Source organism: Carettochelys insculpta, chromosome 3 (assembly GCF_033958435.1).
Source record: "Carettochelys insculpta isolate YL-2023 chromosome 3, ASM3395843v1, whole genome shotgun sequence".
NCBI classification, from domain to species: Eukaryota; Metazoa; Chordata; order Testudines; family Carettochelyidae; genus Carettochelys; species Carettochelys insculpta.
Window position 1 is genome coordinate 166,949,777 of NC_134139.1, and position 24,051 is coordinate 166,973,827.

A 24,051-nucleotide genomic window follows, 5' to 3' on the forward strand; every position below is an offset into this window, starting at 1 on the left:
GAAGTTGGGTGCACGTGTAGACGTAGCCTTAGACTCCTAAATGTGCAACTGAAAGCATTGTCAACACAAAACAGCAGGCACATCCTTTCATTGGGTGGAGTTGGGGGCTACCCACATGATGTGGCTGAGCACGGGAAAGACCCAGACTGTGTGGTGTGGGGAGGTGGTTCGCACAAAAATGTAAACTTCGGAGAAGTTTCTCGGCGTGTTATGCAAGCATGAACCCCCAGCGCAGTCTTGTTGACACGTGGTACAGTGGGGCATGGGGTGGTGCCAGGCAGCGCAGAAGAAAATAACAACTGTACAGACAGAGTCACTAAATCTCTGCAGGGGCTATTTGAATGGGTAGATGAACTCACTGCACTAATAGCATAGAAAGAAGGACACCATTTATCAGCTCTCATACGAACATGAGCCCACAGCTAAAGACTCACTGTTCTGCTTGGAAGTTCAAGCTCTTCCTGTTACTGGAGAGCACCGACCAGATCAGAGCACAGAGAGGTGTGTTATGGGTTACAAACAGGACACCTCTGAAAGCTAATAAATTTGCTTTAAAGGTCTGGAGCTTCCACACTTGCCTTTAATAGAACTTCTGAATTCAAGCTTGACACTATACTTGTCAGGTAACTGTAATTTTGTAATCTTGAGAGTAGTGCACCCAAAAACCGATCTAACGGTTTTTACAGTGAAGACGCTCGTGGTAAAATTGAGCTAACTGAATTAAATTTGAATTTATCTCATAGTGTATACTCAGCCTGAATGTCCTTTTCCTGGTATCAGGTCACTTGCCTCCAATATAGGCATTCTTTTTAGCTACTATAGAAATGATATTTCTATCTTCTAGCCCTGTTTCATGTTGAGAGCTTACTATACATTGAGGATCTATGTACATGAGAATATTGGTTTGGCTGAGTAGACACACAAAGTTATTTCATAATAGCAGACATTATTTCAAAATAACTTTGCTGTATAGACACACTCCATATGGACACATGGTTCTGGCTACATGGAGTCACATCCAGGATTGAGATCTAAATCTAGATTATTTATAAACTGAAAATAAAATGTCTAAACTTATTTTCCATTAAACCATAGTATTTGTGCATCTAGGCTTCTCAACGTCTATTAAACTACCAAGAGAAGAAGCACTATAGTCATCAGTTAAAACAGTTGTTAAATTTCATTCTTTGCCATATTACTTCATTTTATTATGGTTTTATTTTGAAAATGTACTATTTTTTACATCAAATATTCACAGTTCTGAAGATGACGAGATATTTTGTCAATGTGATAATCTAATGGATAGAGGAGAGGGCCTTAGACATCCACAATTTCAATCTCAATTCAAGAGCATTAATGCCTTTGAAGATTAGGCAAGTTATTTTAACCTAAGTTTTCAAATGTAGGTACCTAATTTTATGAGGATTGATCACATGCTCTATAACGGTGTTTAGGTTCCTAACTAAAATAAAGGGACTCTGCAGCTGCGTCTACACGTGCACGCTACTTCGAAGTAGCGGCACCAACTTCGACGTTAGGCGGCGAGACGTCGAAGTCGCTAACCTCATGAGGAGATAGGAATAGCGCCCTACTTCGACGTTCAACGTCGAAGTAGGGACCGTGTAGACGATCCGCGTCCCGCAACGTCGAAATTGCTGGGTCCTCCATGGCGGCCATCAGCTGGGGGGTTGAGAGATGCTCTCTCTCCAGCCCCTGCGGGGCTCTATGGTCACCGTGGGCAGCAGCCCTTAGACCAGGGCTTCTGGCTGCTTCTGCGGCAGCTGGGGATCTATGCTGCAGGCACAGGGTCTGCAACCAGTTGTCAGCTCTGTGGATCTTGTGTTGTTTAGTGCAACTGTGTCTGGGAGGGGCCCTTTAAGGGAGCGGCTTGCTGTTGAGTCCGCCCTGTGACCCTGTCTGCAGCTGTGCCTGGCATCCCTATTTCGATGTGTGCTACTTTGACGTGTAGACGTTCCCTCGCTGCGCCTATTTCGATGTTGGGCTGAGCAACGTCGAAGTTGAACATCGACGTTGCCGGCCCTGGAGGACGTGTAGACATTATTCATCGAAATAGACTATTTCGATGTCGCAACATCGAAATAAGCTATTTCGATGTTGGCTGCACGTGTAGACATAGCCTGCAAGTGCTCAGTATTTCTGAAACTTAGGTACTTTGGTGCTCATTATGAAATTTATTCTCTAACCTGAGGGACCTAACTTTCAAAATGTTCAGATTCACCTCTGTCTTTACCCCCCAGTTTTTTCAAATGGCACAGTAGGTGTATTTACCTATATCACAAAGGGTTTTTTGAAGATGTTTTATTGCAATTAGTATTTGTAAATTACTTTGATAACTGTTCTAAGTTTGATTATTAAAATCTTCAGAAGCTGAGCCATGGGCTGATGAACTCAGGTACAGGCCAGTTGATAGATCACTACATCAACCATACAAAATCCAAGTCACCTGCTTGTCTGAAGTAACATCTTTAAAGGGCAGAACAGCTCTTAACTTCCTAATGGGGTGATATAAGTTCCTAGCCATCATTGTGTCTAATAATAATTCTGTCTCCAGCAAAACAATTTTACTCTATCCTAGGCCTGGAATTTAGGCCATTTCCCAGTTCCAGCTGCAATCACTGTCCCTTGCACTTGTGTCTCCCCTCCTAATCCCTTACTGGCAATCAGAGTAACACTTCTTCTGGCTTCAGTCTCTTTTCCTCACACTGCTTCTTCCATGGTTCTCTCTGCTTCTTCACACCCAGGACCTCTCTCCTGCTATGCTCCACATGTGTGCTTTTTGCATTCAGTTGCTGAGACATCTTCACTGTCTCAGTCCAAAGAAGGGATTGAAAATATCAGTTTCCTCTACTTCAAAAAGCAGATGTGGAGATCGAGTGGGAGGAACCAGCTCAGAAAAAGACCAGAGCATAAAGAAACAAAGTTGTGAGGTGTAGAAGAATGTTCGGTCAGGCAGCTACACTGGTTGCTTTAGAGGTACCTGGAGAGACACTACAAGCACTGGATATTATATTATATTATATTATATTATAGTACAGTGATCATTGCATTTTTGTTTAGGTTGTGTTACACAGTTCAGTTTCAACAGCTACTTTAAACCCTCATCTGGTTAAAAAAGGAAATTGGAATGGCAAAACTTGAACCAGAGCAAGTGATCTTTGAGCACTACCTGTAATTCCATGGTGGCGGCTTGAAAAATGAACTGCTACAGGAAGCATAACAGGAAGTTAAGCATCAACTTAATTGCCATTTTTCCACTGGATTTTTCCTCACTTTCTTTCTACCATTTTGCAAACAATCTAAAACACTCTGGCTGGGTCTACACTTGCGCCCAGCTTTGAAGGGGGTATGTTAATCAGGATGACAGGAGATTACTGGTGAAGTGCAGCGGCAAATATACAGCACTTCGTTAGGCTAATGCTCCCCCACAACAACTTCAAAGTGGCAAACTTTGAAATGCTGGCGTGCGTATAGCCCTGGCACTTCCAAGTGCCTTTACTCCGCCTTTACTCCGTAATTTTGAAGAGTAAAAGCACTTTGAAGTAGCGCGGGTACTTCAAAGTGCCCGTGGCTACATGTGTGCCGGTACTTTGAAGTTTGATGCTTCAAAGTTGCTGCGGGGGAGAATTAGCCTAATGAAGTGCTGCTTATTCACCACAGCACTTCATTAGTAATCTCCCATAACCCTGATTAACATGCCCCCTTTGAAGTTGGGAGCATGTATAGACAAGCCCTCTGGGACCTATTCATTGGCTACGTTCTTGCTCCTGGTGGGAGTATTCATTGTGTATCTTGAGTTGTCAGTAGAGGGTTTTTTGTTTTTGTTTTTTTTAAAAGAGAAAACATATTTTCCAAAATGGCCAAAACAAACTCCCCAAACTGCAATCTGATGACACCTCTGCTGTAGCATTCATACCATCACCTGTGGCTTGTGAAGGCTAAAAAATGTGAAAACATGGGAGGGTTGTGCATTTTAGCCCTGGTAGTCATTGGTTCAATCCGTTATTTGCCAACATGAGATTTGTCACACTTGCAGATGTCTTGCATCAGCTTGTTGTAAGGCTAAATATATGCTTCACATTAGTAAGGGTAGAAGGAGTTTATTGGACATGCTGACTTCATACAGACATGCCTGCCCTGGAGCTACCGCTGCTCTTGGCTGTAACCAATTTCTCAGTCCACACTGCAAAGTTACGAAATGCTTCAGGAAGTGAGGGAGGACAGACTTTACAGAAGTTCTATCCAGCTGCCGGATTCTGTTCTCGCTCTTAAATATGGAGGGTTGCTCATTTTTATGTACTTTTAGTAACTTTAAGTGGGGAGAAAATATTACAAAAGAATTTCCTGATGGGCTTCACAGCCTCTAATACTCTCTAATATTCAGGGGAAGCTGGTTTTGTTTTTTATCTTTGATCCCCACATGGGTGCATTATATCTAGCCTAACTCTAGGAGCTGCCCATGGAAGTACAGTAAAATTGTATAAAAATACCTAGAAAATACCCAATATTTAGCTAGTAAAAATTAATTTTACTGGCACTTTTGGCAAGTGATAGACATCCTAGGCTAGTGAGTAGGCAGCATGAGTGGCCCTCCTTCATCTCAGTGGGATGCAAGCTTGTTGTATCCAAGAGGGTCTCCCATAACAGGGCAATTTTGCTAACTCATGCATAGAATTTGTGGAGTGTGCTGATTGAACCGTAGCACCACTTCAAGTTGGATGAGGAGGGAGCTCATAGCTCTCACTGTCAACTCATGCGTCCTTGCTTTACGTGTGTGCAGGAAGAATACATGGACGAAAGCCAATGGAATCTGGCAACTTCACACATGGGCAATATTAAACAAATTGTCTTCCTGGCCACACACAGAACCTCAATGGACTACATGCAGTCCGTAGGCTGCAGGTTGTGCACCACTGGTTAGGACTATCGCAGGACAAACCCATCCACTCCAAGTCTTACAAGCAGGGATATAATTTAAGAGAAAAAAAACTTGTACAGTGCATTCTACTTTCTCACCTAAAATACTCCAGAAGGCTTTGATTTCTTTTTACATTTGGTACCTAAAAAAAAAAGCAGCAGGTACCCAAGTTTCATCAAACTTTTGTACCTTTCATTCAGTATTTACAATTCAGTATTTCTTAAAATAAGAAAATGTGTTGGTTTAGAGCAGTCCTAAAAATTCTCAATTTCTTTAATGTAAAGCAAGGGTAGCTTATCTATATTTGTCCTGCTCATTTATATTTTTCCATTGTATTTCTTCTAAATGGCATTTAATTCTGTGGGTCAAAGTGCATTAAAACTTACAGCTGTGTTATTATTTTTATATCATAAATGCGTTTTCCAAAACGATGGCAATTTTTCATTAAGCCTTCTAGTAAAGCACAGCTGTGTGGGTCTGTACTTTCATTTCTGTACTTTCATTTTTCCTGTCAAGCTGAAAATGAATACAAGTGAACTGTAGTTTATGCACAAGTGTTTGCAAAGTATTCATTACAGTGTTAATTTATGGGCATATTTTAATATTTGAAATTTAGTAATTTAGCTTTACCTGAAGAAATTAAATAATTCATGTAATTCACAGTAATTGATTTGTAGTGTATATATTGCAGTTGTATGGGATGTAGTGGGAAGTACTGGAAACAAATTTGAAATACATAATGTGTATTTGAGACAGATTTTTGCCCTAGCAGCTGTTCCATGGAAATAAGTTAAAATGTCGTAATGATGTAAAAAGCAATCTCTATTCCAGATTTTTGGGGAAAAAACTTCATTGCATTATAAGGTGGTCCCCATTAAAAACTTGTCATACACCAATAGTTTCTAAAACTGTAAATCTTTTCCTCATAATCTTCAACTGGCAAATTATGGTGGCAACCCATCTGTTTGCAAAAGTTGTTCTTCTAATGGCCAGCACAATTTTTGGAATGCAATATATAACTGTGATTAAAGACCATCATATAATGCATATGCAAAAGGGCCACAGTTCATCCAGCTATTTCCAGATGGTTTGCATGTCCACTCTTCTGGGTAATTTATTATGGAAACTTAATGTAAGTAAAAGTAAGATTTTTGTGATCCTTTTAGTGGTTTTATATTTACAAACCTTGGATCCTGATCTCGTGTTGTTTCCCCTTCCATCTACTACTTGTATCTGGGCTTGCTTGAGCTTTGGCCCACATAGGCTACGTCTACACGTGAAGCCAACATCGAAATAGCTTATTTCGATGTAGCAACATCGAAATAGGCTATTTCGATGAATAACGTCTACACTTCCTCCAGGGCTGGCAACGTCGATGTTCAACTTCGACGTTGCGCGGCACCACATCGAAATAGGCGCTGCGAGGGTACGTCTACACGCCAAAGTAGCACACATCGAAATAAGGGTGCCAGGCACTGCTGCAGACAGGGTCACAGGGCGGACTCAACAGCAAGCCGCTCCCTTAAAGGGCCCCTCCCAGACACAGTTGCACTAAACAACACAAGATCCACAGAGCCGACAACTGGTTGCAGACCCTGTGCCTGCAGCATGGATCCCCAGCTGCCGCAGCAGCAGCCAGAAGCCCTGGTCTAAGGGCTGCTGCCCACGGTGACCATAGAGCCCCGCAGGGGCTGGAGAGAGAGCATCTCTCAACCCCCCAGCTGATGGCCGCAATGGAGGACCCGGCAATTTCGACGTTGCGGGACGCGGATCGTCTACACGGTCCCTACTTCGACGCTGAACGTCGAAGTAGGGCGCTATTCCGATCCCCTCATGGGGTTAGTGACTTCGACGTCTCGCCGCCTAACGTCGAAGTTAACTTCGAAATAGCGCCCGACGCGTGTAGCCGCGACGGGCACTATTTCGAAGTTAGTGCCCCTACTTCGAAGTAGCGTGCACATGTAGACACAGCTATAAGCTGTGAACAGCTATACCTCTAAGTCTTATTGCATGATCTCAGAAAGGTTCTTTTTTAATTCATTTGTTCTTGGTGCATCATCTCCATTTAGATACCCACTTTGATTCCTTAAAGGCTGGAGGGTTGTTATTTCTGTTCCAGACTTCTCACCACTCATATACACTTCCTGTTAAAGGGCAAATCTTTTTTCCTTTACCAGCCCAATAAAGTCAGTTCAGGAAGTTCTGTTCAGCTGTCATCTAATTATTAATATTGTAAATTATTTAGAATGAAAAAGGTGGCCTGGGGGCTAGCAAGTTTAACTTACTTAATATCTCTTATGCTGCCTTGGGATTGCATCAGTTTCAGGCTTCATTCTCTGCATAAAAATGAGCATAGCCATCAATGGAATATATATGCTTGAAGAAGAAACCTCAGGACAGGTAAGTTTACTGTGATCAGACATAAACCAGACCAGGTTCTACAAAAACGGTCATCTGCTACACTGGGGAGAAAACCCTTTGACAGATATTGCACCCCATATTCTTCATGGAGATATTATGATATGATTATGGCAGAAAATCATAAGGTTGGAAGAGACTTCAGGGGGTCATGATATGCTAGTGTAGTACCCAGCAGTACTGAGACCTCATCTGGGGTGAGTGAAGACTCTACTCTACAGCCTCAGCTGGCCTTTAGCTCACATGATAGAGTGAAGGGCTTTAGACCCTTTGCTTACAGGTTCTAGTTCTGGGACTGGCAACCCAGGTCTGTTGGCATTACACTAGTAATATGCTAGACAATATTGACCTTCTATGGTCCAGCAAATTCTCTGTTCTGGCAATGATGATATCCCAAGGGTGCCAGCTGAGAGAGGTTCATCCTATAGAAGCAGGGCATATTACAAGTGAGAACATCAGGGCTAAGACCTTATATCACTTTACTAATATCATCTTAGCTTTAAAAAAGGATTTTCTCTTTTTACCACCCAGCATGAAACAAAGGCATTTGGAGGTGGAGTCTTTCCTAGATGGCATTCAAGCCACCTTTAAAATCCTGGTGGAAAAACAAATGACACATATATGGGCAAATGCTCAGGCTAAACACTACATATATATGTAAAATAACTATTTGAACAGACGAAGTCATTTTAACAGACTCTGTTATTAGATCCCTCAGTCCTTTACTGATGTGTCCATTGAATTTTTTTGCAAAATTATTTTTCTATTTTCATATCTACAAACAATTGAAGCTGCTATCACTGAATGTTGAGATTGAGCTTGGTTTATTGATATAAAGAATATGGGACAAACTAGTCAGACTCAGTGGAGCTGTTTAGAAAGAAAAATATGAATAACTTAATGGATGTTTTGAACATTCATCTTCACATGTCATGAGAATGTAGAAATCCTGTTCTGCACATCTTGGAATCTAGAAAGAGGAAAATTTGTGAGTCAAATTGAGAATGGAAACAGGCAAAGTGAGACGTGATAGGTGAGAATTTCAGCAGAGGTTGAGTAAGACATTGCAACAATTTTTACAGTACTATGTCACTTTATAATTACCATGTGTGGCAAGCATTTGAAGGACTCCACCAGTTCTAACTACTCAGATCTCATTTTGAGTAAGACAGTTAATTCCTTTAGGCTCCATTGAGAATCCCAGCCCCAAATACCTCAAAGACCCAGTGGAAATACTGCTTATAGAATTAAAAATACATTTTGGTGACATGCCAGAGATTATAATGAGAAAATTTGCAGTCCTTGAGGATGTGGGAGATATAGCACAGTGAGGATGACTTCAAGTTTGCTTAGCAATGTCTCCCTGTTGGAAACATTCTGATGAAGGCATTTAAGGTGAAGTGCGAAATTTAATTGCTTAACAGAGGCAAAGGGAAAAATCTCAGATATAAATCACAGTATGTATACTCAGAAAACTAACAGCGATAATTCAGACTTTTGCAGAATATCAACGTTGTTTTCAAAATATGCAAATTATGGTGGATTTAATTTGTTTTTCTTATTATATTAGAAAAAAGACATTATAAATAACAATCTCAGTTGACCTGCTGCAGTGTACCAGATGTGGGCAATAAACATCCCAGAGAAAATATGGCCTGATGTGAAATATGCACGCACTGGATAGAATGAGAAATCACTCAGCATTGTCAGAGATAAAAAGATCACTTTCTCAAACTATCCAGACTGAGATATCTCTGCTGCCACAGCCACTGAAATTTAAAGGACTAAAACAGTTGTGTACTGCTTGTGAGTATTTTTTTCTAGTTGGAAAACACAGATGCCACCAAAGGATGAAAAATTAACTTAGCATTCTTCATTAATTTTCCCATATTGAGTATTCGTCCAATACTTGGATTTGTACTTATTTGCAAATTGTTGGGGTCCAGAAAGAAAAAATCCAAGAATAAAGATTCCCACCCCCCCACCATATCAAACTAGTGTCTATCTGGGTCTTTGTGGCAAGATTATTCTGGTCTTAATAATTAATTAAGTTGAGAGTTCCCAGCCCCTTTCTAATACCATTAATGAAACAGTAAACTTGCTTCAAAGCAATATTTAACAACATGTTATTTCTCAGTTTTAGTATTATGTATTGTTTATATTACCTTACACACAAAAGGTAGCATCTTGTAGATTCCTGCCCCCATTTTTCATCTTGCAATACTCTATTATCATACTAGGGCTGCGTCTACACGTGCACGCTACTTCGAAGTAGCGGCACCAACTTCGAAATAGCGCCCGTCGCGTCTACACGCGTCGGGTGCTATTTCGAAGTTAACTTCGACGTTAGGCGGCGAGACGTCGAAGTCGCTAACCTCATGAAGAGATAGGAATAGCGCCCTACTTCGACGTTGAACGTCGAAGTAGGGACCGTGTAGACGATCCGCGTCCCGCAACGTCGAAATTGCTGGGTCCTCCATGGCGGCCATCAGCTGGGGGGTTGAGAGATGCTCTCTCTCCAGCCCCTGCGGGGCTCTATGGTCACCGTGGGCAGCAGCCCTTAGACCAGGGCTTCTGGCTGCTTCTGCGGCAGCTGGGGATCCATGCTGCAGGCACAGGGTCTGCAACCAGTTGTCAGCTCTGTGGATCTTGTGTTGTTTAGTGCAACTGTGTCTGGGAGGGGCCCTTTAAGGGAGCGGCTTGCTGTTGAGTCTGCCCTGTGACCCTGTCTGCAGCTGTGCCTGGAATCCCTATTTCGATGTGTGCTACTTTGACGTGTAGACGTTCCCTCGCTGCGCCTATTTCGATGTTGGGCTGAGCAATGTCGAAGTTGAACATCGACGTTGCCGGCCCTGGAGGACGTGTAGACGTTATTCATCGAAATAGCCTATTTCGATGTCGCAACATCAAAATAAGCTATTTCGATGTTGGCTGCACGTGTAGACGTAGCCTAGTTTTCTCAAGTTCTCTTTACACATCTTATATGATATGTTCTTGTCTTTTGAAAGACATAGTATACAAAAACATCAGCTATTTGTTATACATTTTTTTCCTATCAGTAGAACACCGTGCCTTCCTTGAGGTGCAATTAACAGGATAAGGCATTTAAGTATAAAATTAGGTGAGTTGCAAAGATAGGTTCTGATCCTGTAAACATGCATGTGAATAGCTTTAAAAATGTAAACAGTCTCATTGACTTCAATGTTCCTGTTTATATGCATACATGTACTTACCTGCTTATTGGATTGGGGACTTGGATGTGAAAGAGATTAGAATAGGATATGTATGTGGTGCTTATACAATAGGTACCATCCATATCTGTTGATAAAGTGATCAAAGGAAATACTTTTCTGCACAAAGGCTGGGTCTACACTTGCTCCCAACTTCGAAGAGGGCATGATAAACAGGGTGACAGGAAATTACTGATGAAGTGCTCTGGTGAATATGCAGCACTTCATTAGGCTAATTCTCCCCAGCGGTAACTGCGAAGTTCAAACTTCAAAGTGCCCATGCTATTTCAAGCTCCCATGGCTACACACATGCCAGCACTTCAAAGTTTGACACTTCCAAGTTGCTGCGGGGAAGGATTAGCCTAACAAAGTGCTGCGTATTCACCACACCACTTCATTAGTAATCTCCCATTGCCCTGAATAACATGCCACCTTTGAAGATGGGGGCAAGTGTAGACAAGCCCAAAGGGTAGTTAGCCAGAGGAATTGCCTTGAGAAGTTATTGGTGCAAAGAAGAAAGCCAGGTTCATAGGGATTGGACCTTTCTAGGTAGCAAGAGTATTTAGTTATAATAATGCATGCTAACAAACTTTTGGAAGGCATATTGAACTTTATGCTTCAGGGATTAAGCCATTCTCTAACTATTGTAGGAGACAGTGTCATATGAAAGAGCACGCTGTATTTCACGCAACTTACCTGTATTGGAGTGGTGTCACAGTCTTCTTTAGAAACCTCAGCAAAGGAATATGATGACACAGTGATCCCTTTAAAATGTCAGCATTTGCCACACCATGACATCTGAAATTTCTAACATGACTGAAATTGCCCTTTCCCCATCTGTAAAATAGAGATACCCGTGACAACACTTTGGAAAATGGTCCCTCTCACAGAATAGGAGGGCAGCCTATTGTGGATGTAATTTGTGCCCATTTTCCTTGCATTTACAATGGATTGTGCACTCAAATCTTACAAGTACATGTCAGCAGGAAGGGGACAGAGTGTATCATTTGTGTCTTAGTTTGTTACACTATGTATTAACAGTTTATGCTCGAGTACATTTGATGCATACACTTTTTTTTTCATTTGTTCTATGGTATGGTGATTATTTCTGAAAAGGTTTGCCCTTCAAAATTTGTGAGCTATTTTTCTTGCTCAACGAGTCCTGTTTAATGAGGTACCAAATAATAAATTCACAGTTAGAACAAAAATGCCAATATTTTCTTTACCATACAGCAATATTTTATGTTCACCAACTTCATAAAATAGAAAACAAAATTTTAATTGTGCCCATTTGTGGAAGCTATTTTCATTCCAGACTTTTTAGCTTTAGGGTGCAATTTTCTTTCACTAAGATGCATTTGTCATTTTGATGTCAAGATATAGTAGCTACTATGCATGGCATTATATTGCTGACATGACAAATTAATTGTCTTTTATGCTATAATGATATCATAGAAATATGATGATTTTAGAAATCACATGTTACATCAATATCAGTTTGTAGTATGTGTAGTGCTGTTACATTGCTTATCATGATAAAGTCCGTATTTGCATAAAGTCAGTCAAGGTACAGTTTCATCTGACAGAACACAGCTTACAGTTCCCTGTATGATAGATATCATTCCTGATATTTTGCTTAGGCTTATTCATACAAGTGGCAAAGGCAAAATGCAGAACTGAAATATAAGAAAAATAATTAGATAATGAAAGGAAGTTTATTGTCACTGTCCCATTACCATTAACTCAGGAAAAACAGATGGAACTAAAGTTCCTCTTCACCATTTAAAAAGGAGATCAGATAAGTTGTCAGAAAATTAATTTGCTGGTTAAAATTATGAATGCAAAATAAATTATGATGAACTTCTTGAAACAAAATACAAAATTTAAAAAACACACCAGGCACTAAAAAGCCCCATGGGCCAACAATCATGCCTTAGTGCTACATCAAAACTAGTGTAAGGGGCACGGATTAAGTCCCTCTTGTCAGCTGAGTATTGTAACAGAGTGTTTTTATTACCATAATGAGCCCTCCTAGCTGCTGGTTTTGGCAGATCTTCAATGTTTTGCCATCCAGCCAAGTCATAAAGTTCAAATGCACCCCTTGCCAGGGTTTTCAGCCCCCATTTTGGGTCCTTTGAATTCAGCACTTTGTTCCAGCTCCACAATAATTCCTGTTCCTTTTGGGGATTTATAATACTTCACCTGTGTTTGGTGGATGAACCCATGCCCTCCCGTGACTCCAGGTTATAATGGAGTATAATACAGCAGCCACATAATGCTTCCACCAATCTATCTTTGATATTTCACTGGGCATTTTACTACTGGGCCTTTTTATTTCCAACCTGAGTTTGAGGACAGCATTCTCGGGTTCTTCTTTCTGAAATCTCAGATGCTTAAGTTCACCCAGACATAAATTCTGTCTAAGGGTCAAACACCTGTGGATGGAGAGGAAACACCCTTTTTAGTCCTCTAAGACCCAGCATCTCCTGATTGTTGGTTGCTGGCCCTTTTAACCCTCACAGAACTCTGTGGTTTCCAAAATTGCTATTCCAGGGAGTACTGTCTAAGCAAGCATGGAGGATCCTAAACGCCCTTTTCCTTTCAGCACTGGGAAGAAGTTGAGCTTCAGGTTTCTCATCGGGAAGCCCCATTTTATTTCTTTATTAAAATATTTGAGGTGACTTACAAAATTTTAAAAACAGTATAAACATGTAAAAATTAAATCATAAGACCCCCAAAGGGACAGATATGCTACTAAGAAGTATGTCAAATATACCCCATACCACTTTTTTTCAGAACTTGTATGAAAATTTTAAAGGCTAATGCAAGTATCAACAAAGCCCTAGAAATGTAACACTTGTAACTATTACCAGATGGAGTCAACTCTTTAAAACATCAGCCAGTCCACGAAACCCAGAGTTATCGGTGTAACCTGATTGTAAGTGTGAGAAATCAGGATGGGGTTTATGTGTGAAGAGTAATAGTTGTCTACATAAGATAAAGACTCATATATTGGGACTGTCACTATAGCATTGGGACATCTGTTCACCAGGGTTAGTAGACTAGGTATGTATATTTTTAATTCTGTGTGTATGTGTAACACAATCCTAAATGTCAAAACAAAAAATCCGTCAAGTAGCACTCTGAAGACTAACAAAATAATTTATTAGGTGAACTTTCGTGGAACAGATCCCCTTCTTCAGACCATACCCATACCAGAACAGACTCAATATTTAATGCACAGAGAAGCAAAAATAGTATTCAAAGTTGACAAATCAGAAAAATGTTACCAAGGTGAGCAAATCAGAGAGTAGAGGGCAGATGGGGGGTGGGGGGAGTTAAGAATTAGATGAAGCCAAGTATTAAATTCAACACATTAACACGTGGTTTGAACCAGGATGTGAATGTTCTGGGTCATTATAGGGGCTCTATTGCATACTTGGCTTAATCTAATTCTTGACTCCCGCCCACCACCCCTTCTGCCCCTCTGCTCTCTGATTTGCTCACCTTCATAATTTTTTTCTGATTTGTCAACCTTGATTACTATTTTTGGTTCTCTGTGCCTTGAATATTGAATCTGTGCTATGGTCTGAAGAAGTGTGTCTGTCCCATGAAAGCCCACCTAATTAGTTATTTTGTTAGTCTTTAAAGTGCTACTTGACAGCTTTTTTTGTTTTGATAGTATATAGACTAGCATGGCTTTCTGTCTGTTACTATTCAATCCTAAATATATTACATATAAAGACAGAAGACAGAAGACAAAAGCCTTCTAAAGAGAAATTTTAAAAGAAAATTCATAGACTCTGAGCATGTCTATGGTTGTACCTAGCAGTTGTTCACAAAAAGATAAGTTCACTGTGAAAATAAGTGTGAAAATGTTTAGAGGCATGAACATAATTCTGTTTGGTTGCCATTGCCAGGTGGCCTCCATTTCATAAGGTGCTTACTCAAAGTGGTCTGACTTTAAAAAGAGGAGCTGGGGGCTTGGCACATCTGCAAATGAGGCCTTAATTTTTTAAACTATGGTGTTGAAGTTTGGCACTTAAATCCATATAAATTAGCCTAATTAAGTGGCCTGATTTTCAAAGAGTACGATAACTGATCCTTTCAAATGCCAAGCTTAATTTCAAGCAATTCTGATACTATCCATAATACTTGCATAGGCATTAATGTGTTGTTTTCAAAGTCATCAAGGCTATGTCTACACTGCAGTCCACTTTCGGAAGCGGAACGCAAATGAGTGAGATTGGAAATGAAAAGGGAGCACAGATTTCAATATCTCAAACCTAGGTGCGAGCAGAGTCGCGGGCAAAATAAAACCCCACTGACCCCGCACCAGCGTACCGTTCGGATCCCCACGGGGCCCCAGACGAGGGTAAAGAGGAGACAGCAGAGGCCTGATGGCAGGCGGAGGCCGCTCTGCCCCTCTGCAGGCCAACCCCACCCACCTCAAGCAGGGGGTCTAGAGAGTTGCGCACTGACTTTGCGCTGTAGTAGAGGGGGGGAGGCTGGAGGGTGCTTAATTCCCTGGCGAGCAGGAGACCAATTCGCTCGAAGGAAGAAAGGGTGAGACAAGAAGAGGAAGATTGATTAAACCACAACTGCTTTTATTAACAAAAACACCAGCATGCAAACAAGCAACATAACATATAAAATAAACCCATACAACAATTCATTATAACATTTGAACTATAAGAAATAGCAGCAACAACTTTAACTAAACCTTATTATCTTTATAGGAGTATGTTATTCAAACACTTACACTAACCAGTAACAGGAAATCCATGTAGGAAGTCTATGTGGGTTTTCTTATTGGACAAAAAGGTAAAATAGTTAAAGAAAGCCTAAGACTTTAAGGGGTTGAGACAATTTTCTCCTCCGAGCAAGGGAAGGCAGAATGGCCTTTTCCCTTTAGACTCTGGGTGGTTAGCTGAGCCACCCTACTGGAGATCTTGAGGTCCAGCCTGTCAAGATCTCCTCCCAGCTGGGTTAGTAAATGAAGGACTTCCCAGTGGGGTTTGGAGAACAAAAATAGGTAAGAGAAAACAGAACTTGGGAAAAGAAAAAGGAAGCTGGGAGGTTAAACCTCTACCGAGACAACTTTCTTACAAACACAATCAACATTTAACCACTTAAACCTTAACTATGGAACTTATTAAACAAGTGTGCAGCTGGAACGAACAACTTTGGCTCCAAGGTTGAGGCTATACGTAGCCTTTTCTTGGCCCAGTAGAGCCGTGGCCTGGGCTACAATCCTTTTAAGTCCCTTTACAGGGTTTGAATTGTCTGAAAGAATTCTAGTTGCTGGTGACAGTACCCCAGGCTATGCCCAGGGCTTATAGGGATATTACGTGTCCAGTAGCAACGGTCCAGTCAGGTACAGCAGTCGCGTCCGGTGGTCCAATCAGGTGCGGTGGTCGTGTCCGGGTGTCCAGTCGGGTGCGGTGACGTCAAGGGGTAGCGAGAGCGATGGTGCTGCTCCAAGAAGGCAAGATGGCAGCCTCTGGGTTAAGCAGCCGAGCTCACAGTACCTGCCGAGGCAGGCCAGTTCGACACTCAGCTGCCACTCCACAGAGACTTCTTAGCCGCCGGGAAGCGGGCCCTGGGTTTGGCTTTGTCAGGTGCGCAGTACCTCGCCTCTAAGGCGAGGCCAGTTCGCCACCCGACCGTCTTGCCTCGGCCTACTTATGGCCCTAAAAGCTCTTTTAGAAAGTAGGGGGTGCTCTAGGCCCAGCAGGAGCTCTTCACAAAGCAGGAGCCCTTCGCAAAGCAGGAGCTCTTCGCAAAGCTGGAGCTCTTCGCAAAGCCGGAGCTCTTCATCCGCAGCCAGACCCCCCAGACTGACGCAGAGGGCTGCGCTGCGCCGCCTTTTATTTGGTGTCCTTATGTTTAATTCATGATTCTATTTGAATATTCATAAGTTTGTCCCTGGTTTTCAACCAGGTCCTCCAGGTTATGGAAGTTTCTAGAAGGTTTTCACCAATGTCCAATCAGAGACCTATGTTTGAAGCGTGTATGAGTTCAGGGTTACCAGGGAAACCAACTGACTTAGAGAGACTGTTACAAGGGGCTGCTAAAGGCAGCCTATGGGGCTTTCAGTTTATACCTGTACCTGTAATGTTGTTAAATGGCCAAAGACCTGTTTCCCCTGACCCACAGGGGCGATAATGCCCGAGGGATGGAGAAATCCCTGACAATATAAATCTGTGGGGAGTTTCTAATGTGAAATGATATACCTTGTATTTCAAGCTTTCAGAGTATGGAGTTTGTGTTCAATGGGAATTAAATAAGTAAAGGATTTACAGGACTGAGTCTTAAACCAGTGCCCTAATCAACACATATGATACCAGTGAAATCAATAACAAAATTCACACTGATTGTTGTCTGTTTCAGCATCAGAACATGGTTGATATTATAGAAATTTTAATCTTTTTGCCAGTTATATTATCTACTATGTTAGCTTTATGTGGTAAATTTCAATTCAGCTGCAGGGTCCAGGAATGATCTAATAACCTAATCTTAGTAACAGAAGAGAATCAAAGATGGATTTCCCCTCTATGCTAAATACATCTATACAAATATCTATACTTCATATATAAAATGGGTAATTTTTATGTACAGACATTTAATCATGAAAGAGTGCAAAGGCAAAATTCTTATGCCTATACCTATATTAGGGAATGAAGATTAAAACAATCTCTTAGGTACTTATCAGAAATATATCTGAAGTGCACGAATACAGCTAAAAAGTTATGGTCAGTCCCAGATTCTACCACATTTAGTATTGACAGAGTAAATCAGTCAGGTATCTCTGAATAATAAATTCTTTTCATTCCAAAACTGTTTTAGGAAAAGAACCCACAAGCTGAAAACCAAGATATATGAAATTTTATAGCAAAACCATTTTTTCTGAATAAAAATTCACTCTGATGAGTCAACAATTTTAGTTATAATATTGTAGGAAAGATTTTGAAGTATTTGCAGACTGAAGAGACAAGTCGTATAAATTCAATCAGTTTATGTCTTTGAAAAAAGTAGTTGTCTGGGCAGTAGCTACATTTAAAAAGCACAGCTTAAGGGGGAAGCCATGGTATACCACCACAGTTATCAGGGAGTACTGAAAGGAAATCATGTTAAATCCCTTACAATCCCAGGATTAATCAAAGTTTCAGAGTTCTATCCAGAAAACAGGAGGCTGCGAGCCCTGCAAAGTCGTGTTGTGAGAAATAAACTGTGGAGCAAATTCCATTAATGTATTGAAGACAAGAGACTGGAGATCAAAAAGATTGTAAATGTGGAACTTTTGAGTATTTATGGGAGTGGGTAACATACAGAAATTTTAGAATGACTCATTTCAGAATAAGTAATTTGAGTATGTCAAAGGAGGCATGTTTAGAAAGTGTGATTAATTTGGAAAACATAATGGCTGTGTCTACACTGAGCCCTACTGCCCATAGTTTGATGCAAATAAGCAGTTTTGAAAATGCAAAGTAGAAGATCACTGGCATATTCACATAGGTAATGTGTGAATTCATAAGGCTAATTTGCATACACATGGCAGAACTCAAGCTGCGCAGATGTGGTTCTGCTGGCAAAACAACCCTTTGTTGGCAGCCCCTTATGTCTGGAAGAAATCAGGCATACGGGGCTGCCAGCAAAAGGGGTTTTTGCTGGCAGAATCACACCTACACAGCTTGAGTTCTGCCCTGAATGTGCAAATTAGCCACACAAATTTGCATATTACATATGTGAATATGCAAATAAGACTCCATTTTGCATTTTTGAGACTGTTTATTTGCATCAAACTGTCAGAAATAGGACTTAGTGTAGACACGGGCAATGTGAAGAATAGAGGGAGCTGCAGTTGAAGAAAGTTCTCCCCACTCAGGGGAAAAAAAAGAAAAAGAAAACAAAGTACACTGAAAGGCTTCCTCCTGTTCAGTGCTGTATCTTAGCATAGCATTTTCTTGCAAGCTCTTGAACAATATTGCAAATACAGTTTCAGCTACTGATACTATATTCTTTATTTCTTACTTTAAAATGCTATGCTGTATTATTGTGTGCTGTGAAAATAATTCTGCGTTCCGTCCCAGAAGTGCCTGTATTTCGGAGGCAGGATATATATGTGTGTATTCTTTTTACATTAAAATCTGATCACAGAATTTATATTTGAGTAATTCCCAAAGGATAAAATTGTCAAACTTGAGTGCTTTACATATGTCATTCAAATATAAAGTACAAGTTAATTTTGAAATTAAATGGTCAATTATCTTTTGAAACTGACAGATGTTGCAAACTGAGAATGGTGATAACAGCATTCTTCACAAAATTCAGAGCTGTTAAAACCTAAGTCCTATAAGCAGAGTTTATGAAGAGTCAAGACAAATAGCTCAAGATAAAAACATGTACACGCTATCAGGACTATTAGTGAACAAAAGCTGAGTAAGCAAGTTCTTTCTCATTGTCCTTTTGGTTTTCTATCTCATATTGCAATATTGCTTAAGCCAGTGTTCATAGAGAAAGAAGCATAGCAAAGCTCATGAAAACTTACATGATATGCCATGTCTACCATTAACTGAAGACTTATTTAATTCACCTCATGTTCATATGCACTCATGGCACCTGTGGCTGGGTCACAGGTTGCTGGGTAGCCTAGTGGCTAGATCACCAAGTAGCAAGCCAAAATGGTGTGCGAGGGAAGCTGTGTGGTCCTGGCCCAGGGACCCTGAAGCCAGGAACCCTGAACCACTCCCTTGCTTCTCCTTAAATTTGAGGCATGGCTCTAATAGTCCAAATTCCCCCTTAGTTGCAATATTTCAGTGGGTTCTCCCCTTTTCCCAGAGTGGTAGGGTGGCGACTTAGATATTCCTGTGGCTGTTAAGCAGGCAGACTGTGCTTTCTCTGCTGAACCTCCTTCTGTTTCCCTGCAAGTCAACCCTAAAATGAGCCAGGACCCTTGCTTTTCTCCTTCCTCCAAGTCTGACATTGGTTGCAAGTAAAGTAGGGTGGAGCTAGCCAGCCCAGAAGCTCTCTTTAATGCTTTGGATGCTAGGCCCCTTTTTCTCCATTTCCCTCACTCATCCCTTATAGATCAGTTTACTGGGTGAGGGATTTATAGCAAGGGATACATGTGAATGTCATGATGGATAGAGAAAATGAAAAATAATTGTTTTGTACCACACTCAATGTCAATCCAGGTTCATTTTCACAAAGGCAGTGGAGCCTTCTCAACCAGTTTTGCATAAGGCATGAAATTTGTGCTGCACTGAAAGTTCAATGGTTTGAAAACTGTCCATTATGTCCGTGTGGGTAGCCACAAGCCATAACACCCTTTGTTGAGAATTGCCAAATGACCCACCTTTCTGGAAATCTTCATGCCTTGAACATTGTTGATAAGAATACCATTCCTTGGTTTGACCAGACTGCATATACCAAATACATTCTAACTAATGTTTTCATCTAAAAAAGGGCTATATAAATATAAAGCAATGATAAAAATAAAAGTGTTCCTACAAGGTTTAAAATCACAGAGATTCACTGGCTAAGATTAAATATTCAGCTTTAACTCTGCCCCAATGTACATAGTTATTTAAGCATTTTCCTCCACCTTTCCTCAGTCTTTTGGAGTAGCGTTCATCAGAAAGGATGTTAGTAGGACTGTTCTTGTGTGCCCCTCTGTGTGAGGGGAAAGCACAGGAAAGTATATCTTACATCCTTCCAGAGGATGTAACACATGGCATTTTCACTTTTACATGTTGCGATTCATACTGTGGAAACCAAGTTATCTCTTTCTGTAATGCTGTAAAGTGGTATGTTCAGAAATTGCCCAAGTAAAATCTGTTTACCACATTCCTTGTACACACGCAGATGATACCTGTAACTAGCAAAATTCATGAAGGGCTGGTATGGTGTCTAATGTATGAGTTTTCCCAGGAAACTGTTTTCTTAAATAAAATAAATAGTTGCCATGTATTGAACAAAACTATAATCTGAGACAAAAATTTAGATATGTAGACTTCTTGTTTAGTTGCATCTTCCAGAATCACATCATTTGGACAATGTACATTTGCTTTATGTCTCTCTTCCTTTTAGAAACACCTCTCTTATAGATAGTTACTTTCTCAAGTTGCCTTTTATTTTCTTCCTCATCTTCCTCCATCTCTCAAGTTTTCTTTTAATTGCAAGACTTTAGGGGCCAAATTTTCAAATTTAGTGAGGTGCTTAACATTGGAGGCAGGTCATTCATGAGGTTTTCAAACATCACTAGGTGCCTAATACACACTGATTTCATCTTTAGGTATCTAAATACCTTTAAAAATCTGAATCTAGTTCTAAAGAGCTAGTTTTCCACTCTCTTCATGGCAGGCAGACAGTGTTTGCCCACTCTCTGTTCTTGCAGAACCCAATTTTGTTATAGATATTTTTCTCTCAGAGTCCTTCATGAAACACCCTTTTCTCTGTATCTGCCAAGTCCTTACCTTGATTCTAGGAACCAATGTCTCTCATTACTCACCTGCTCTAAATCTTTCAATATTTCTCTCTACTTTACCAGTTTAATCACATTGGGTGCATCTACACTAGCCGGCTACTTCGAAGTAGCTGGCACAACGTTGAAATAGTACATCATGTCTACACGTGTTGTGAGCTATTTCGATGCTGAAATCGACGTTAGGTGGTGAGACGTCAAAATTGCTATTCCTATCCGAAGATGGGAATAGCGCCCTACTTCTACGTTCAACGTTGAAGTAGGGTGTGTGTAGATGATCTGCGTCCCGCTACGTCGAAATAGTGGGGTCCTCCACGGTGGCCATCAGCTGAGGGGTTAAGAGACACCCTGTCCACCCTCTGTGGGGCTCTGTGGTCGCCCCGTGCAGCAGCCCTTAGCCCAGGGCTTCTGGCTGCTGCTGCTGCAGCTGGGGGTCCATGCTTTGTGCATGGGGTCTGCAGCTGGTTGTTGGCTCTGTGTATCTTGTGCTGTGCAGGCCGAGTGTGTCTGGGAGGGGCCCTTTAAGGAAGCTGCTTGGGGATTTTCTGGCCCCTTATTTCAATGGGGAGCACTTATATATGTGGATGCTCCACATTTCCTTCCAGGACGGCTTCTTTCAATGTTCTCCGTTGCTACTTCGACATTGAACTTCGATGGCACCAGCCCTGGAGGATGTGTAGACAATACTCTTTGAAGTAGCCTATTTCGATGTTCTTAGATCAAAATAGGCTACTTCGATATAGCGTGCTAGTGTAGATGTAGCCATTATGTTCAATACAAGTTTTACTTGCTGGTACTACTAATAACAAATATTCAAGTTCTGTCTACAAATTTTATGTTTACAACTGAGTAGGTTTAATTTTGTCCATACATCAATTTCTGTTGGTGTGTTATCTAAAATCTAGTTGGAGCTATTGACTTTTCTGATTTTGCTGGGTGTTCAAGGGGTGCAGAGTGGAGAATATCTGTAAATGGTCATAATTTTTCTTGGAGAAATGTAAATTGTGTGAATCACTGAATAAAAATCTTCATTTTTGCTTGCTATTTTGGCTTATGCAGTAGCAGCTGGTAAATGAAACAATGTGATGCCTCCTTTGCACAACATATTGTAAAGTGATTGATTCTTGCTTCTGACACTGATAATTTCAGGACTCTTGGGAATAATAGCATATTTATGGGAAAGGAAACAGTGCATGATAAGAACAGAAAAAGTACCACAACATAAAACTCTGTTGCTAAAAATCTCCGGCACTAAATTCACAAAATTCATTATAAGTACAGTAATAAAGTAATAACTATGTCATGTTGTATTCATCAGTTAATCACTGCATTACCTATAGAGGTACTGAAGAATATTTATGAAAATTCATGTTGTTGGTAATTTTCTACTCTAGTTTTGTGATAAACTTGATTAAATAAGGACTGTTTCTCTCATAGAAGTGTATTGAATTATATTAAAGCTATGACAGCTCTGGGAAAAATAGATATTTGTTCAGAGAGGTACTACTGGAAATTCAGAAGGTCAGTTTTCTAACACCAAGGATGAAGACTCTGCAGCCTCCAGTGGGGAGGCACCAGGAGTGAAGGACAGCAGAGGATGGGGTCTCCAGGAACTCCTGATGGAGTGTGCTCCAAAGCCTCTTGGTGAGGGGGATGGCAGGGAATGAAGTAGGAGCTGTCACCCTGAGGCATGGGAGGCCGGGGACCGAGGCAGCTACCCTATTGTGGAGTTTGCTGGCAGCGGGATTTGCCACCACAGGGTACTGGGGAATGGAGCAGCTGCCCCACAGTGAAGCTCCCCCACAAGGTGCAGAGCTCTGGGGAACAGAGCAGCCACCCAGTGACAGAGCATCCTGGCAGGAGATGCTGCTGCCCCAAGAAACAGGGTGTTAGGGAACAGGAGCCCTGCATAATGTGGGACAATTTGCCTATTTTCTTAAAAAGTCAGGACACCTGTGAGACAGTTTAAAGAAGGGTTTGTCCTGGGAAAAACAGGTGGATGGTCACCCTAAGAATTACCAATGATTCGGCTTCTTACTGGGCTCATAGGGACAAATGAGTCAGTTAGAGGTAAATTACAGCTAAATAACAGCACAGAACACTGAGAGTTAAGACAGATGGCTGTAAACAAACTTTATGGGACCGCGGTACATGCATGATAAGTGGGCATCTGGCTAACTGAAATCATGCCGGACCACAGATATGGCAGACTAGAGAGGTTCAGTCAGTAATGTGCTCTGAAATACCATCTGTAGAATAAACTACTTTTACATTGCTTTAATAGAATTGTTCTTTATAACTCTGTCTTGTTCCTTTCTTTAGGCAGCATAGTTAAAAGCAGCAGCAGTTTTGAGAATTCTTAATTTTTCTTAAAATTATTCTAAGACGATAGTCAAGTTTTAATAATAAATCAGCTGGTTACTGATAATCCTGCTCTGTTTTATGGACCTGTGTCTACTGTGTAAGCCAATAATTTGTTAAGATGAACTCATAGTAATTAAGGGGTGAAACCACAGTAACTCTGTTTTACATGACCAATATTTTAAATCTCATCTTTTGTTGAGCAGAAGCAAAACTTCCCGTATGGGCTAGTAAAGGACTTGCTGAGGGGTTAATCAGAATACAGCAAGAGTGTCATAGGCTACGTCTACACTAGCACACTATGTCGAAGTAGCCTATTTCGAAGTAAGGACATCGAAATAGGCTACTTTGACATGTATCGTCTACACATCCTCCAGGGCTGGTGCCGTCGATGTTCCACATCGAAGTAGCAGCGGAGAACATTGAACGGAGCTGCCCCAGAAGGAAATGCGGAGCGTCCACACACACAAGTGCTCCCCGTCGAAATAAGGAGCCAGCAAAGCCCCAAGCTGCTCCCTTAAAAGACCCCTCCCAGACACACTTGCCCTGCACAGCACGAGATCCACAGAGCTGACAACCAGTTGCAGACCCTGTGCACACAGCATGGACCTCCAGCTGCA

At 41.1% G+C, this 24,051-nt stretch overlaps 1 protein-coding gene across 1 annotated transcript in view; it reads left to right on the forward strand.

Moving 5' to 3' along the window:
- The window catches only part of CSMD1 (CUB and Sushi multiple domains 1), a 1,701,396-nt gene that overhangs the window by 830,644 nt on the left and 846,701 nt on the right, over positions 1–24,051 (forward strand). The gene's annotated exons all lie outside the window — the stretch shown is intronic.